The sequence below is a fragment of the Eptatretus burgeri genome, chromosome 15 (assembly GCF_056783735.1).
Source record: "Eptatretus burgeri isolate ZD-2024b chromosome 15, Ebu_testis_v1, whole genome shotgun sequence".
In the NCBI taxonomy this organism is placed as follows: Eukaryota; Metazoa; Chordata; class Myxini; order Myxiniformes; family Myxinidae; genus Eptatretus; species Eptatretus burgeri.
This window is the reverse complement of record NC_140975.1, coordinates 9,916,041-9,933,825: the sequence shown is the minus strand read 5'-3', so window position 1 is coordinate 9,933,825 and position 17,785 is coordinate 9,916,041. Positions and strand designations below refer to the sequence as shown.

At 46.2% G+C, this 17,785-nt stretch overlaps 1 pseudogene; it reads left to right on the top strand.

Annotated features, from left to right (window-relative positions):
• Positions 1 to 1,442: 1,442 nt before the first annotated feature.
• The window catches only part of LOC147011470 (ufm1-specific protease 1-like), a 32,188-nt pseudogene continuing 15,845 nt past the window's right edge, over positions 1,443 to 17,785 (top strand).

The window sequence follows — 17,785 nt, the reverse complement described above, 5'->3', positions numbered from 1 at the left end:
GTTGGAAGGTGTTTCAACAGCTCATACCCGTGGAGAAAAGTGTAGATACTTCTTCTCGTAGTAAACATGAGGATCATGCAGGGTGCTGGAGAACAGGACGAATCTGATTTTGCAAAATTCCTGCTGGATCTGGGTGAAGGGAAGATTCCTGTCAATCCAGAAGAGGGTGAATTTGCTATTGAGCTCAGGGAACCGCTCATTCTTTCAGGTGAAAAACTTCAGGATATTGTCACTTGGGTGTACGAAGACTTGCACAACAACATTACCAACCCCAAGTGGCGATGCGAGCGTGTTATACTACGTCCGACCAATTCCGAAGTCGATCAGGTAAATGACTACATGACAACTATATTTTCAGGGGAGGAACATGTTTGCTGTAGCGTCGATACAGCGGAATCTGAGGGTGATCATTTGTATTCGCCTGAGTTCCTGAACACCCTCTGTCCATCTGGTATGCTTCCACATCGGATCACTCTCAAGGTGGGTATGGTGATCATGCTGCGACGAAACTTCGACCTGCAGAGCGGGCACTGCATTGGCTCAAGGTACATCATCCATCAGATCCTTCCAAATCTGTTGGTTGTAAAATCTGTGATGGGTGTCAATTCTGGACGCACATTGCTGATTCCACGCATAAACTTGAGTCCATCTGACAACATCTTCCCGTTCACTCTGCGGCGTCGGCAGTTTCCAGTATGACCATGCTTTGCCCTGACTGTGTATAAATCTCAATGGCAGTCGCTACACCGTGTTGGGGTCTTCTGCACAAGAGACTTCTTCAGCCATGGTCAGTTCTACGTGGCGGCCAGTAGGGTTGGCAGATCCAGCAGTCTCCGTATTCTTGCCCTGGACGAGGAAACAAAGAAGCGCCGTTTCTTCAGCAATGTTGTTTATGAAGAGGTGCTAACGACATAAAGGTGTGTACATGGAGACAATTTTTATTATTATTTATTTATTGAAGATAAATTGTTCTGAAAATAATTTATCAAAACGTTGGCAGATCCAGCAGCCTCTGCATTATTGCCCTGAACGAGGAAACAAAGAAGAAGGGCCGTTTCCTCAGCAATGTTGTTTATGAAGAGGTGCTAACGAGATAAAGGTGTGTACATGTAGACAATTTTTATTATTATTTATTTATTGAAGAAAAATTGTTCCGAAAATAATTTATCAAAACATTGGCAGATCCAGCAGCGTCCGCGTTCTTTCCTTGGACGAGGAAACAAAGAAGGCCTGTTTCCTTAGCAATGTTGTTTATGAAGAGGTGCTAAAGAGATAAAGGTGTGTACATGTAGACAATTTTTATTATTATATATTTATTGAAGAAAAATTGTTCCAAAAACAATTTATCAAAAAAGTGCACAACCTTTTTTTGTTTCCAAGTGTCAAATCGGTTTGGCCTTTGGAAGTGTTAAGAAATTCAGCTCTACTCAACATGCTTCCCAACGAAATACATCTCATTTTGGTGGTCTGCTTTGCAAATTTTTTTTAAACTATTTTAAAAATAAAACAATTTGAACATGGAATACCTCATGACACTGTACTTTCAGGTCTCCTACAAATCCTACCCTGTCTCCTCACCGTGGCGTAGGAGTGGCAATGGTCAATGGCAGCGAATGTCATGGCTTGCAAAGACACGGAGGTAAAGTTGATTTTAATTTGCATTTTAAGTAATCTGTATATGTAAATATCACAGCAGTTGTTAATTCAATGCAAGCGATAATTTGTGGATTGTATTTGAACATTCCATATGGGCACTAACGCACTACTTCCAGATTGTGATGACTTATTGTATTCTAATAATTTCTCGATTTCTTATGCTCATTTATAGATAAACACAATGCCCCAATCCAGTCGTTGACGACAGCGAAGGAACAGCCCGTGTGATTGTTGTTTCTGGCACGCAGTTTGAAAGTTTTTTTTTTGCATGTACGGTCACGCACGTACGGGCACGTGAGAGCGAAGGAACGGTCTGTGTGGTTGTTTCTGGCATGCGGTTTGAAAGTTTTTGTTTTGTTTTGTTTGCACCTACAAGTACGCACCTATGGGCATGCACTAGTTGATTAAATGTCGGTTCATTTCAGTATGCTCGTCTGATGACAACAATTAATGGTGCTTGAGAAACAAGAAGCGGCAGGCTCATTACGGTCGGAAATCGCACACGCAAACGATGACTCATCTCAGATCAAAAACCACGATTGGCCGAAATTATATACCTACCGTGATAATGAAATTGAAACACAATCGGTTGTCCGCAATTGGTAGAAACCTACGATAGTTGAATTTCATATATATATATATATATATATATATATATATATATATATGTATATATATATATATATATATGTATATATGTTACACACACAAATGTCTTATGGACTTGGACAGTCATGCTTTGTCTTCAGAATCACTGGACAAAGCAATCTGTTATTATTTTTTTTTTTTTGCTGTGACTCAAACTTTTCTTTCATTTTATGATTTAATATCTCACCTATTTTTCCATCTTAACTCTCTTTTGTCCTCTATTATACCAGATTGTGACACTATGGCACCCTCAACTTGTAAGACAACAACTAGTCGTCCCATGGTAACCCATCCAAAGTTACTGTGTGTTTGGCCTGAGCTGATTTACGTGCCGGAGAACGCCGTGCAGTCTGCAAAAATGCACGGTCCGTTTGATTCCTACCACTGCACTTGAGATGCAATAGGCGATCGTGGTTGGGGCTGCGGTTACCGCACTATCCAGTGCCTTTGTTCGTGGATTCTGCTCAGCTGTGCTGATAGGAGTGTGGAGGTGAGGTGATGTTTGAATGTTTAAATAAATTCCTTCTTTTTTTTGTCCTGAACTTCCTCTCAACATTCACATTTTCTTAACTCTGAAGTAGTTTTGTGTTAGTAACTTTGGACTTGTACTGGTGTAATGTTGTGGAAATGGTTCCCTGGGGTTAATAATGATTGGAATAGAACAGTTATTTCTTTAAAGTGAATGTCTCGCATAAGCATAAAGTAATCAATCGTGATATTAGATATGCATTGCTTTTATGTCTAATTCGATGAAGTCTCGCTGCAAGACCCATCTCCATGTCTGTATCTAAAATTGTCAAACCATTCTTTATCGTTTTTAGCTCGCCTGTTCGAAGAACAGAGAGCTATAGCGATACCCTTGGCGTGAGTGTGAGTGTGAAAATGTTAAAGTTTTTGGTGTAAGTTATTTTTTCATTACTAATGTTTTTATCTATCACACTTTTTTATACGCCTGATATATATATATATATATATATATATATATATATATATATATATATATATATATATATATATATATATATATATATATATACATTTGTGTGTGTATATATATTCCTGCGGACAGGAATGGACAGACTATATTTATGAGCTGGTAGAAGTGTTGAGCAAGAAGTACCAGAAAGATCCTCTTGATGTTGTAGCTACACTCCTGTGCACATATGTGTTGTGTGGATGTGACACAGTGAGCTACCCATTCAGAAGGGGAAAAAGAAGAGCGGCACAGGTTTCTCTGGGACTGATAGGAAACCTTCCCCACTTTGTTGATTTTGGGAGAGATAGTGAAATGGCAGCAACAGAATGTGTCATTGAGTCCAGAGTCTACTGGACTGCTCTGTATGGCCAAAAAGGGTTCAGCTGTTTGGATACCCTCAGGCAGCATATGTTTGTCTCTTCAAAATTAGACCTTCGGTCACTGCCAGCAACAGAAGATGCGTTTTACTTCCTTGTTTTAAGAGCATTGTATCAATTGCTTCTGTATAGACGTGCACATCTCAGTGACTGAGCACTTCCCCCAGCCACAACATTTGGCAGAACCCTTATCAATGGAAAACTGGTCCCAATTCTCATGTCTAAGCCAGCCAAGCCAAATATAGACAAAACTGTCTTGCATGTGCAAATTATCCAAATGTCTGAAACGTTGTTCATGCAAAAAGGCTGCTGTGCCTTGCTGAGTGACATGCATATGCCTTGGTCGGAGAGGTTCATGTGGTGGAGTTGTTTCAGAGAGTGACTCTTCTTCTCAAGAGGATGTTTCATGTCACAATATTGTGTTAATTCATTTCTAATTTTATCTTCCTTAAAACCATGGCATGTAAAAGTATGTTCTTGTTACTGACCCCGTTGATAGTCAAGCAATTCTGAGTTCCATAAATCTTTTGTTGTTTGACATATAACCTTGTCAATTGTAGGTAGGTTATATGTACACCAATTGTGATATAGGTAATGAATTCCTCTTTAATATGAGGGGTCATTTGTGTATATAGGTTTAGTGGTTATGATTTTAGGACAATATGAATTACCCCTACCCCCATCCTACATCTTCGCTTTTGCCAACATTTTGTTATCAGAGGGGGCTCGCAAAAGTGCTGACTGTGTTGCGCAAGAGTTTCACTTTTGCCAACATTGGTTTTCATATACTCAAAGGGTGTCTTTCTGAAAATAAACACTAAAATTTTATAGCAGACCGGGCAATTTTTTCAATTTTGATAGCTTGGCTCCCGGACGAGACAGACAAACGGACCGACGACACATAATACACCCCGATATATATATATATATATATATATATATATATATATATATATATATATATATATATATATATATATATATGTATATGTATATATATATATATATATGTTTGTATATGTATATGTATATATATATATATATATATATATATATATATATATATATATATATGTTTGTATATGTATATGTATTTATATATAGATGTATATATATATATATATATATATATATATATATGTTTGTATATGTATATGTATATATATATATATATATATGTTTGTATATGTATATGTATATATATATATATATATATATATGTTTGTATATGTATATGTATATATATATATATATATATATATATATATATATGTTTGTATATGTATATGTATATATATATATATATATGTTTGTATATGTATATGTATATATATATATATGTTTGTATATGTATATGTATATATATATATATATATATGTTTGTATATGTATATATATATATATATATATATGTTTGTATATGTATATATATATATATATATATGTTTGTATATGTATATATATATATATATATATATATATATATATATATATATATATATATATATATATATGTATCGGGGCGTATTATGTGTCGTCTGTCCGTTTGTCTGTCTGTCCGTCCGTTCCTATCCGCACTCCAACTCCCAAAGTTTTAAACTTTTACGTTTCATATTTGGTATATCGGTGCAGACTGTGGAGACGGTGTGTTGTGACATACATTCGTCATCTAAAGTGGTTGCCATGGCAAGCAGGATGCTGTTTTCCATGTTGTAGCACAATTCTGTATATACCTTTTTGTTCAGGCGTATGTTGTGCTCACTTGCGCTGTTGTTAATGATTACAATATACAAATACGTATATTGCTTCAAAATTATTCGGATCAGACTTCACTGCAATGCTTTATAAAAAAAATATATTAATTATTAGACGAGTCTCTTAAAAACGATAAATGTATAAACAGGCGAGCATTGGCTGGCTTTGACACCAACTCTGGTTATCTATGTAATCTGAATTTTAGGTCTTCTTATAGCATTCGATCGGCCTTGTGGTGCTATTTTCGGCAGCAAACGTCAGAAAGCCATCATAATGCACGGCTTGCCTCTGAGTTGTGGAGTGAGAGTTCAGAGAGGGGTATCTCTGCCCACTGGACTGGTCATTGTGTAATAGTGAGTGCGCCAGAGAGGTTGTTGCGTGTTATCAGTGACTCATAAGTCCGAGGTTATAATGGTGGAGGCAACAACAGAAAGGGAAGGATATGCCCGGAAAGCCCAACACAGAAGACCGCTAAACCAGAGTGTTCGCGCTGTGCAGAGCCATGTTTCCACCCTAACAGCCATGCCTCTCCTCTTCCCAGGCATCATGACGCGTGGTACCAGGGAGCCGATCTGCCAGCTATGAATGGGCCTGGTTCTTGGTCATGGATCACTCCTTCTCCACCATTTCTGCCTTGTTTTCTGAATAACTCTCTCGCCTTGTCATTACCCGATTTATCTACCATGAGGGCCCATTAAGGCATTGTTTTATTATGATCTCCCATTTCGTCATTGATTTTGAGGGCGCATACATCGGTTGTGGGTTCAGGGGGTTTTGATTGACCATTGATCGTTATTGCTTCCCTTTTGTTCCCTTCTCTGTGTGCCATCATTTGCTCATTAAATGCACTTGGTCTCAGGTGACTTCTGTTCTAGTGGTTCTCTTTGGTGATTTAAGCAAAGACTGTTGAGGGATAATTGACTGTTGTTCGTCACACCGCAACCCTGGATTGTGTCGCATGTCAGGCTCACTCAGCCTCATTTGGATATGACGTGCGATGCCTCTTTGGTGTAACACTGGGTCAATTCAGACTTCCAGTTCATACGTTATCATGGCTATTAAGACAGGTGAGGCAGCAGGGAAGACCTTGAGGTGATTGACCGTTAAGGTCATATTAAGATGACTCGCTGGATTCAAACCAGGTTACTGGGATGATGGATCGACCGTAACATTGGTGTCGAGGAGTTTGATTCGAACTTGAGGTGGGAGAAATCGTACGTGGAATTACGGAGTGCGCAATTGGCGGTTTCAATTAAATCATTATGAGTGATCAAAGTGACCAGAACCAGGAGGGGCAGCATTGGTTGGATACCACTGTAGTCCCGAGGGGAAAGGACCTTTTTGAGGGTGTAGTCGCATCACCCCCACTACCCGGTTACCCTAATCAGCTTGATGCCCCTAAGTGAACAAGTATCGGGGAGCAGTTGTTTCGGCAGTATGTCGACTGTGGCTGCTGGTTGCATCATTTTCTGGAACCATGGCTCTGCGGCTGATGCAGTGCCCCTGTTACCAGGAAGCTGGTACTCAATTGGCCGACCCCAGAAGGAAGACAGGATGAGTCAACCAACTTGGTGTTATTTCAACGAACGACAGGAGCTTCAACTCAAGATCCGAAGATGTTAAGGAAGCCACCTCAACCATTAAACCAACACTATGCTTACAGTGAGGTGTGTATGTGTGTTTTGTACAAGCTCTGCGCTCAAACTGTCTGAACCCATGTTAGACGGCAGTGCATGGGTCAGAACAGCCAGTATGGTGAATACAGAACTGGTATGCAAGCTATGTGCTTGGTTCACTGCTGTTCCAATGAGGTCAAAGCCCAAAGTTTGTGCATGATGGATACAACTTGGCCTCGTATGCATACGACGTGCAACTTCAAGACTCATGGAAGGAGCATAAATTAGGTGAAATGTGATGAAACCTCAAAGATGTAGGAAGTATGAATTGACATTCCTCTTTAAGCTGGGTCGATGGTAGGATAATGGGAATCACATCACAGGTAGTGAATTTCAAAGTGAGACAGCACAAGAGATAAACCATCTGCATAGCTTTTCGTTCTGCACTTTGGATCAGCTCTAGTGCATGGGTGTACAGAGATGGCAAACCGAGTGTTGCGTCTAAACACTCGTATAGGAGGAACCAAGTTAGAAAGTCCAGCAGAACATTTGCCATGAAAATATCTGTAGAACAAAATAAGAGGGGCAACTGATCTACGGTGAGAGAGCAGTTGAGGACTTGAACCTATCTCTGCACCAACCAGGTTCACTCTGCGTTTCTGGAGTTGATCAAGTAAACATAAGTGGCAGGCTGGTTCTCCAGTCCAGATGTGGCAACAGTACTCCATGAAAGGACATATAGTTGTCTTATGCAGATACAAAATAGTATTCGGAGGTAAATATCTCTGTGCTCGTTAAAGACAACCAACTTGCTTGGAAGCACTTTCAGTAATAACAGAAATGTACTTATCCCAACGGGAGTTAGAGGAGATGTGCAAAACAAGAGGCCGAAGTTCAGATGATTCTGTTAAAGTTGAAGAACCATTGTGCATAGAAGAGAAAGACCTGTTTTGGAGCGAGACATGGACAACAATTTAGTTTTCTTTGCAATGAAGGTTACCAGCCAGCCATGTCGGTGTTATCGACAGCAGTGTCCATGTACAACCGTGTATGCGTATCAACGTGCTGTTTCATTGCTTCTTCAAACATTTTTATTGCAATTATTCTGCAGAAGTATTAATTGATGCTCACTGAAATGCATGACATTTATGTCTCATTGTGTGCAGCAATTTAAAGCTGAATATCTTGGAAAGCTTTCATGCATGATGCAACTCAGCCCTTGGGGGTTAAGTGACATCATCTGGTAATAGTGGGGGTTTTGCACTTCGATCTCGAGTGACAGATTCCTCCCTTCCCCCCCACCCCCCTAATCTCATCTCCAGTTTTGGTGGGGGTAGGCTTTAGCTTTTTATTACAGCGCTGCGACATCGCGCTGTTATATAATTGGCTATTCTGTCCTGTGTCTTCTGTCACACTTATTGTTGGGTGTATTGTGGGCGGAGATTGTCGGGTGAATTGTGGGCGGAGATTGCCGGGTGGATTGTGGGCGGAGATTGTCGGGTGAATTGTGGGCGGAGATTGCCGGGTGAATTGTGGGCGGAGATTGCCGGGTGGATTGTGGGCGGAGATTGTCGGGTGGATTATGGGCGGAGATTGCCGGGTGAATTGTGGGCGGAGATTGTCGGGTGGATTGTGGGCCGAGATTGTCGGGTGGATTGTGGGCGGAGATTGCCGGGTGTATTGTGGGTGGAGATTGTCGGGTGGATTGTGGGCGGAGATTGCCGGGTGAATTGTGGGCGGAGATTGCCGGGTGGATTGTGGGCGGAGATTGTCGGGTGGATTATGGGCGGCGCTCGCCGGGTGAATTGTGGGCGGAGATTGCCGGGTGGATTGTGGGCTGAGATTGTGGGCGGAGATTGCCGGGTGGATTGTGGGCTGAGATTGTGGGCGGAGATTGCCGGGTGGATTATGGGTGGAGATTGCCGGGTGGATTGTGGGCGGAGATTGCCGGGTGAATTGTGGGCGGAGATTGCCGGGTGAATTGTGGGCTGAGATTGTCGGGTGAATTGTGGGCGGAGATTGCCGGGTGAATTGTGGGCGGAGATTGCCGGGTGGATTGTGGGTGGAGATTGTCGGGTGGATTGTGGCCGGAGATTCCCGGGTGGATTGTGGGCGGACATTGCCGGGTGGATTGTGGGGTGAGATTGTGGGCGGAGATTGTCGGGTGAATTGTGGGGGGAGGTTGCCGGGTGAATTGGGGGCTGAGATTGCCGGGTGGATTGTGGGCGGAGATTGCCGGGTGAATTGTGGGCGGAGATTGCCGGGTGGATTGTGGGCGGAGATTGTCGGGTGAATTGTGGGCGGAGATTGCTGGGTGGATTGTGGGCGGAGATTGTCGGGTGAATTGTGGGCGGAGATTGCCGGGTGAATTGTGGGCGGAGATTGCCGGGTGGATTGTGGGCGGAGATTGTCGGGTGGATTATGGGCGGAGATTGCCGGGTGAATTGTGGGCGGAGATTGTCGGGTGTATTTGAAGTGAAGACGAGAGAAGAACCTTCAGAGTTTAGGCTTTATTCCATTTGATTGGAGCCGCTTCTGCGGGCACACCGGGGAATACAGGTTCAGCTAGGAGTACATAAGCAGTAACGTATACATGTGCAGTTAATCATCGCAGAATAAATCCGCGTAAGCACGGAGTTCGATATAATCTCCATTCTCACCAGTCAATGAGCACCTTCAGTCAACGAGCATCAAGTGAACAGCCGATGTGAATGGCAATGCCCCGGGGACAACCACTCGTGCCGCGGAGACCTCCCCTTATACGCGAGACGCACAACATGTGATCCCGCGTCATGTCCCTCAATTCACCTCAATTCACCACATTCTCCCCACCTTTAAAATGTAACTAGGGGCCCATCTTACGCACCATGATTGCTTTAGCACTATAGGAGTATACATTTCAAGCAACGCGGACTAATAGGTCTACAGAAGCATACATGCCAAGCAGTGATTATTTTGAGTTGTAGGAGCATGGAAATGAGCATCGATATATGATATAATGGGCATATAGGAGCATGAGCAGCGAGAATGCCGATAATCCCCTTTACAGATTGAGTCGTCGAGGGGGCCTTATTCGTCGACCTCTCCGGGAGTAAATGGCAGTTTCACTTGAGGGAGGCTCCCGATCCTCTTGGTGAGCCTCGACTTGTGCCGGGGATGACTCCTCGATCGCTCTCGGGTGGAACGCGGCAGCCCCGTCGCCCGGTGGACTTCCTGGGGGGGGGGGAACACCTGGGGAGGGGATGTCTGAAGGAGGAGTGCCAGAAGGTGGTGTACCTGCGGGAGGAGTACCTGAGGGAGCCAGATGGCGAACCGACACAGTGGTCTCCCTGCCATCCGGGAGCCTGACATGAGCATACTCTGGATTAGTGTCAATGAGTTCGACCCCCTCCACCAGGGGTTCATACTTGCTTTGTCGTACCGGGCGTTTCATGAACACTGTTCCGGGATGGGTCAGCCAGTTGGGCACCGTTTGACCGTCAACATAACGTCGCTGGTGAGTAAACATTCGTTCGTGAGGAGTTGCATTGGTGGACGTGCAGAGCAAAGAGCGTATGGAATTCAGAGCGTCGGGAAGAGTAACCTCCCACCGCTCGGGGCCCAGCCCTCTTGATTTCAACGCCAGAGTTACAGCTTTCCAAATAACTCCATTATACCGTTCCACCTGCCCGTTTCCCTGTGGGTTGTAACCCGTCGTTCGACTAGTTGCTATGCCGTGCTCTAATAGGAATTGTTTTAGCCCGGCCGACATGAAACACGGCCCTCTGTCTGAATGTATGTACGAAGGTTTCCCAAACATAGCGAAGAGGTCAGAGAGACATCTCACGACAGTGCCCGAGGTCATATCCGAGCACGGAAATGCGAAAGGGAACCTTGAATATTCATCAACAACGGTGAATATGTATCTGTTGTCTGTCTCGGTCGGCAGGGGCCCTTTGAAGTCGATGTTTAGTCTCTCGAAGGGGGAAGTGGCCTTGATCAGTCTGCCAGATGCCGCGCCATAGAATCTGGGTTTTAGTTCAGCACAAACAGGGCATGAAGCATTCATTTGTTTAATATCTTCAACAGAATAGGGAAGATTTTGTCTGCGCATGAAATGTGCCATCCTGGTTACCCCTGGGTGGCAGAGACACGTGTAGGTCTTGCAAAGCCTGACTGATTGTTGCTGAACTGTAGACCCGAGAGAAGGTATCTGCAGCAGGGTTTTCCTTCCCGGGCCGGTAAACAATGTCGTAACTGTAGCAGGCTAGGTCTATCCGCCATCTCATAATTTTTTCATTCTTAATTTTCCCGTTATTTTTCCCATCAAACATGAATGCCACGGATCGTTGGTCCGTAACGAGCGTGAAGTGGTTTCCCAGTAAATAATGTCTCCATTTCCGCAGCGCTTCGACGATGGCGTACGCCTCCTTCTCTATTGCCGAGTGTCTCTGCTCGCTTCTAGAGAGAGTTCTCGAGAAGAACGCGACCGGCCGCCCAGACTGATTAAGTGTAGCAGCTATGGCGTGATCTGAAGCGTCGGTTTCCACCACGAAGGGCACCGAGCTGTCGATCGATAAAACCACGGACTTACTGATATCATCCTTGAGGTTGTGGAAAGCTCTTACAACAGCGGCATCTGGTGGAAAGTTTTTGCAATGCACTAGGGGATGTATTTTCTCGGAGTATTGCGAAATCCATCTCGCATAGTAAGCGAACATGCCGATCACCCGGCGCATTGTCTGCAGATCCTGAGGTGGGGGTAGCTCACGAAGTGGGCGCAATCGTTCAGGATCAGGCTTATTTGTGCCGTCGGCTATTGTGTAGCCGAGAAGGTCAATTGACCTTGCCGAGAATACGCATTTCTCGTAGTTGAGAGTCAGATTATATTTTCTAGCAATGCTCAAGAATCTGTCCAGATTCCTATCATGTTCCCCCTGATCCCTACCGCACACTGTGACATTGTCCACGTAAACAAAAGTGACTTTGAGGTTTTCATCTGAGATGATGTCGTCCATAACCCGTTGGAAGCAGGCTACTCCATTCGTGACACCGAATGGAATCCTCCTGAATTGGTAGAGGCGCCTCCCTGCCTGGAATGCGGTGTAAGGTTTGTCTTCCTCTCGGATGGGAATTTGATGATAGGCGCTTCGCAAGTCGATGGTGCTGAATATCTTATAATTGGCCACACGTTCGACCATCTCGTCTATGCGCGGCAAAGGGTAGGCGTCGAGTTGGGTGAAACGATTGACCGTTTGGGAATAATCGACAACCATTCGTTTCTTATGGTTCTGACTGCTGGTTACTAACACCTGTGCGCGCCATGGCGAATCGCTCGGTTCTATAATTCCTTCTTCCAGTAATCGCTTGATTTCTGAGGTGATGAAATTCATGTCAGCAGTGGTATATCGCCGCGATTTGATCGCTATCGGTTTGCAGACCGGCGACAAGTTAGCGAACAGCTGGGGGGACGTTACCTCCGCGGTGGTCAACGCATTTAAAATTAGACGAGGCTTGCTTCCTCCAAAGGGTATTTCGACGCTCGTGTGCTGCTTGAGGACATTATGACCCAGAATTACGTCTGCGCACAAATCACGAAGCACCAGTACCCTTACATCCCGATGCGTGTACCCTTTTACGTCCAATTCAACATTGCAGTACCCTCGTACGCGGGATTGTAGTGAGGTGGCGGCCATGCATACCGTATTGTCAGTCGGGTGGATTATCCATTTCCTGCCCGTCACTAGCGAGCTGTTGACGAAACTTTCAGAGCTACCGGTATCAATCAGTGCCTCAGCCATATGCCCGTTAATTCGTACGTTGATGATAGCCTTGGATAGATTCCCCGGGGAGGCTGCAGTTAATTTATTTTGCGAGTAGAGAGCCGCAGAAGTGGGTTTATTTCTCCTTCGAGTAGATTTACATACCCTGGCATAATGCCCTTTCTTGTCGCAATTCATGCATGTGGCATCTCTGGCGGGCATTTGTGGCGGAGGTGTCTTTTGTACCCACAAAAGAAGCATTTACCAACCGGAGCAGTTGCTGAGGAGTTTGACGTGGCCTGGGTATCCGGCTCCTTGGGTGTTTCTCCATCCCCTGTGTCTGGCTGTGTCTGTGTCAGTGGGGTTCCTTGAGTTCCCACCGTAGCAGCGTTCATTAGCAGCATCGGTGTCCCAAATGACTCAGATTGCTGCTGAGCCGTATCCATTGCTTGAGCCTGATCGACTACCTTTTCAAGAGTGGGTTGCGCTTTCTCTAGTAAGCGTTGCCGTATGTGGGCTGATCTGAGTCCTTGGATGAATGCCTCCCGTGTCGCTTCCTTTCGGTGTTCCTCGGCGCTTACGGCCCGGAAGCTGCCGTCTTTTCCCAGCTGATTCAGAGCTTGCAGGAACTGATCGATTGTCTCCCCGGCTGCTTGCTTGCGTGTGTTGAGAAGATGTCGTATGTATACCTCGTTCTTGGGCTTCACGTAGAGCGCCTGCAGCACGTCGATCGCTGCTTCGTAAGTGTCGCACTCCGAGAAGAGCCTGTACACGCCGGGCGAGACATGATTCACGAGAGCGGCAAATTTGTCAGCTCCCTCTTTGATGATGGTCAGATAGTGTGAGAAGGAACAGAACCAATGCGACCATTTCATTTCTGCGTCAGTCGCGTTTGGGTCTGCGTCGAACCTCTCTGGTTTGTAGATCTTGTCCATCGTTGGTTGAGAGAGCCGAGAAAACCAAATGGAATAAATTGAAGTGAGAGCGAGAGAAGAACCTTCAGAGTTTAGGCTTTATTCCATTTGATTGGAGCCGCTTCTGCGGGCACACCGGGGAATACAGGTTCAGCTAGGAGTACATAAGCAGTAACGTATACATGTGCAATTAATCATCGCAGACTAAATCCGCGTAAGCACGGAGTTCGATATAATCTCCATTCTCACCAGTCAATGAGCACCTTCAGTCAACGAGCATCAAGTGAACAGCCGATGTAAATGGCAATGCCCCGGGGACAATCACCCCGTGCCGCGGAGACCTCCCCTTATACGCGAGACGCACAACATGTGATCCCGCGTCATGTCCCTCAATTCACCTCAATTCACCACAGTATTGTGGGCGGAGATTGCTGGGTGGATTGTGGGCGGAGATTGCCGGGTGGATTGTGGGCGGAGATTGTCGGGTGGATTGTGGGCTGAGATTGTGGGCGGAGATTGCCGGGTGGATTGTGGGCTGAGATTGTGGGCGGAGATTGCCGGGTGGATTATGGGTGGAGATTGCCGGGTGGATTGTGGGCGGAGATTGCCGGGTGAATTGTGGGCGGAGATTGCCGGGTGAATTGTGGGCTGAGATTGTCGGGTGAATTGTGGGCGGAGATTGCTGGGTGAATTGTGGGCGGAGATTGCCGGGTGGATTGTGGGTGGAGATTGTCGGGTGGATTGTGGGCGGAGATTGCCGGGTGGATTGTGGGCGGAGATTGCCGGGTGGATTGTGGGCTGAGATTGTGGGCGGAGATTGCCGGGTGAATTGTGGGCGGAGATTGCCGGGTGAATTGTGGGCTGAGATTGCCGGGTGGATTGTGGGCGGAGATTGCCGGGTGAATTGTGGGCGGAGATTGCCGGGTGGATTGTGGGCGGAGATTGTCGGGTGAATTGTGGGCGGAGATTGCTGGGTGGATTGTGGGCGGAGATTGTCGGGTGAATTGTGGGCGGAGATTGCCGGGTGAATTGTGGGCGGAGATTGCCGGGTGGATTGTGGGCGGAGATTGTCGGGTGGATTATGGGCGGAGATTGCCGGGTGAATTGTGGGCGGAGATTGTCGGGTGGATTGTGGGCGGAGATTGCCGGGTGAATTGTGGGCGGAGATTGCCGGGTGTATTTGAAGTGAAGACGAGAGAAGAACCTTCAGAGTTTAGGCTTTATTCCATTTGATTGGAGCCGCTTCTGCGGGCACACCGGGGAATACAGGTTCAGCTAGGAGTACATAAGCAGTAACGTATACATTTGCAGTTAATCATCGCAGAATAAATCCGCGTAAGCACGGAGTTCGATATAATCTCCATTCTCACCAGTCAATGAGCACCTTCAGTCAACGAGCACCAAGTGAACAGCCGATGTGAATGGCAATGCCCCGGGGACAACCACTCGTGCCGCGGAGACCTCCCCTTATACGCGAGACGCACAACATGTGATCCCGCGTCATGTCCCTCAATTCACCTCAATTCACCACATTCTCCCCACCTTTAAAATGTAACTAGGGGCCCATCTTACGCACCATGATTGCTTTAGCACTATAGGAGTATACATTTCAAGCAACGCGGACTAATAGGTCTACAGAAGCATACATGCCAAGCAGTGATTATTTTGAGTTGTAGGAGCATGGAAATGAGCATCGATATATGATATAATGGGCATATAGGAGCATGAGCAGCGAGAATGCCGATAATCCCCTTTACAGATTGAGTCGTCGAGGGGGCCTTATTCGTCGACCTCTCCGGGAGTAAATGGCAGTTTCACTTGAGGGAGACTCCCGATCCTCTTGGTGAGCCTCGACTTGTGCCGGGGATGACTCCTCGATCGCTCTCGGGTGGAACGCGGCAGCCCCGTCGCCCGGTGGACTTCCTGGGGGGGGGGGGAACACCTGGGGAGGGGATGTCTGAAGGAGGAGTGCCAGAAGGTGGTGTACCTGCGGGAGGAGTACCTGAGGGAGCCAGATGGCGAACCGACACAGTGGTCTCCCTGCCATCCGGGAGCCTGACATGAGCACACTCTGGATTAGTGTCAATGAGTTCGACCCCCTCCACCAGGGGTTCATACTTGCTTTGTCGTACCGGGCGTTTCATGAACACTGTTCCGGGATGGGTCAGCCAGTTGGGCACCGTTTGACCGTCAACATAACGTCGCTGGTGAGTAAACATTCGTTCGTGAGGAGTTGCATTGGTGGACGTGCAGAGCAAAGAGCGTATGGAATTCAGAGCGTCGGGAAGAGTAACCTCCCACCGCTCGGGGCCCAGCCCTCTTGATTTCAACGCCAGAGTTACAGCTTTCCAAATAACTCCATTATACCGTTCCACCTGCCCGTTTCCCTGTGGGTTGTAACCCGTCGTTCGACTAGTTGCTATGCCGTGCTCTAATAGGAATTGTTTTAGCCCGGCCGACATGAAACACGGCCCTCTGTCTGAATGTATGTACGAAGGTTTCCCAAACATAGCGAAGAGGTCAGAGAGACATCTCACGACAGTGCCCGAGGTCATATCCGAGCACGGAAATGCGAAAGGGAACCTTGAATATTCATCAACAACGGTGAATATGTATCTGTTGTCTGTCTCGGTCGGCAGGGGCCCTTTGAAGTCGATGTTTAGTCTCTCGAAGGGGGAAGTGGCCTTGATCAGTCTGCCAGATGCCGCGCCATAGAATCTGGGTTTTAGTTCAGCACAAACAGGGCATGAAGCATTCATTTGTTTAATATCTTCAACAGAATAGGGAAGATTTTGTCTGCGCATGAAATGTGCCATCCTGGTTACCCCTGGGTGGCAGAGACACGTGTAGGTCTTGCAAAGCCTGACTGATTGTTGCTGAACTGTAGACCCGAGAGAAGGTATCTGCAGCAGGGTTTTCCTTCCCGGGCCGGTAAACAATGTCGTAACTGTAGCAGGCTAGGTCTATCCGCCATCTCATAATTTTTTCATTCTTAATTTTCCCGTTATTTTTCCCATCAAACATGAATGCCACGGATCGTTGGTCCGTAACGAGCGTGAAGTGGTTTCCCAGTAAATAATGTCTCCATTTCCGCAGCGCTTCGACGATGGCGTACGCCTCCTTCTCTATTGCCGAGTGTCTCTGCTCGCTTCTAGAGAGAGTTCTCGAGAAGAACGCGACCGGCCGCCCAGACTGATTAAGTGTAGCAGCTATGGCGTGATCTGAGCGTCGGTTTCCACCACGAAGGGCACCGAGCTGTCGATCGATAAAACCACGGACTTACTGATATCATCCTTGAGGTTGTGGAAAGCTCTTACAACAGCGGCATCTGGTGGAAAGTTTTTGCAATGCACTAGGGGATGTATTTTCTCGGAGTATTGCGAAATCCATCTCGCATAGTAAGCGAACATGCCGATCACCCGGCGCATTGTCTGCAGGTCCTGAGGTGGGGGTAGCTCACGAAGTGGGCGCAATCGTTCAGGATCAGGCTTATTTGTGCCGTCGGCTATTGTGTAGCCGAGAAGGTCAATTGACCTTGCCGAGAATACGCATTTCTCGTAGTTGAGAGTCAGATTATATTTTCTAGCAATGCTCAAGAATCTGTCCAGATTCCTATCATGTTCCCCCTGATCCCTACCGCACACTGTGACATTGTCCACGTAAACAAAAGTGTCTTTGAGGTTTTCATCTGAGATGATGTCGTCCATAACCCGTTGGAAGCAGGCTACTCCATTCGTGACACCGAATGGAATCCTCCTGAATTGGTAGAGGCGCCTCCCTGCCTGGAATGCGGTGTAAGGTTTGTCTTCCTCTCGGATGGGAATTTGATGATAGGCGCTTCGCAAGTCGATGGTGCTGAATATCTTATAATTGGCCACACGTTCGACCATCTCGTCTATGCGCGGCAAAGGGTAGGCGTCGAGTTGGGTGAAACGATTGACCGTTTGGGAATAATCGACAACCATTCGTTTCTTATGGTTCTGACTGCTGGTTACTAACACCTGTGCGCGCCATGGCGAATCGCTCGGTTCTATAATTCCTTCTTCCTGTAATTGCTTGGTTTCTGAAGTGATGAAATTCATGTCAGCAGTGGTATATCGCC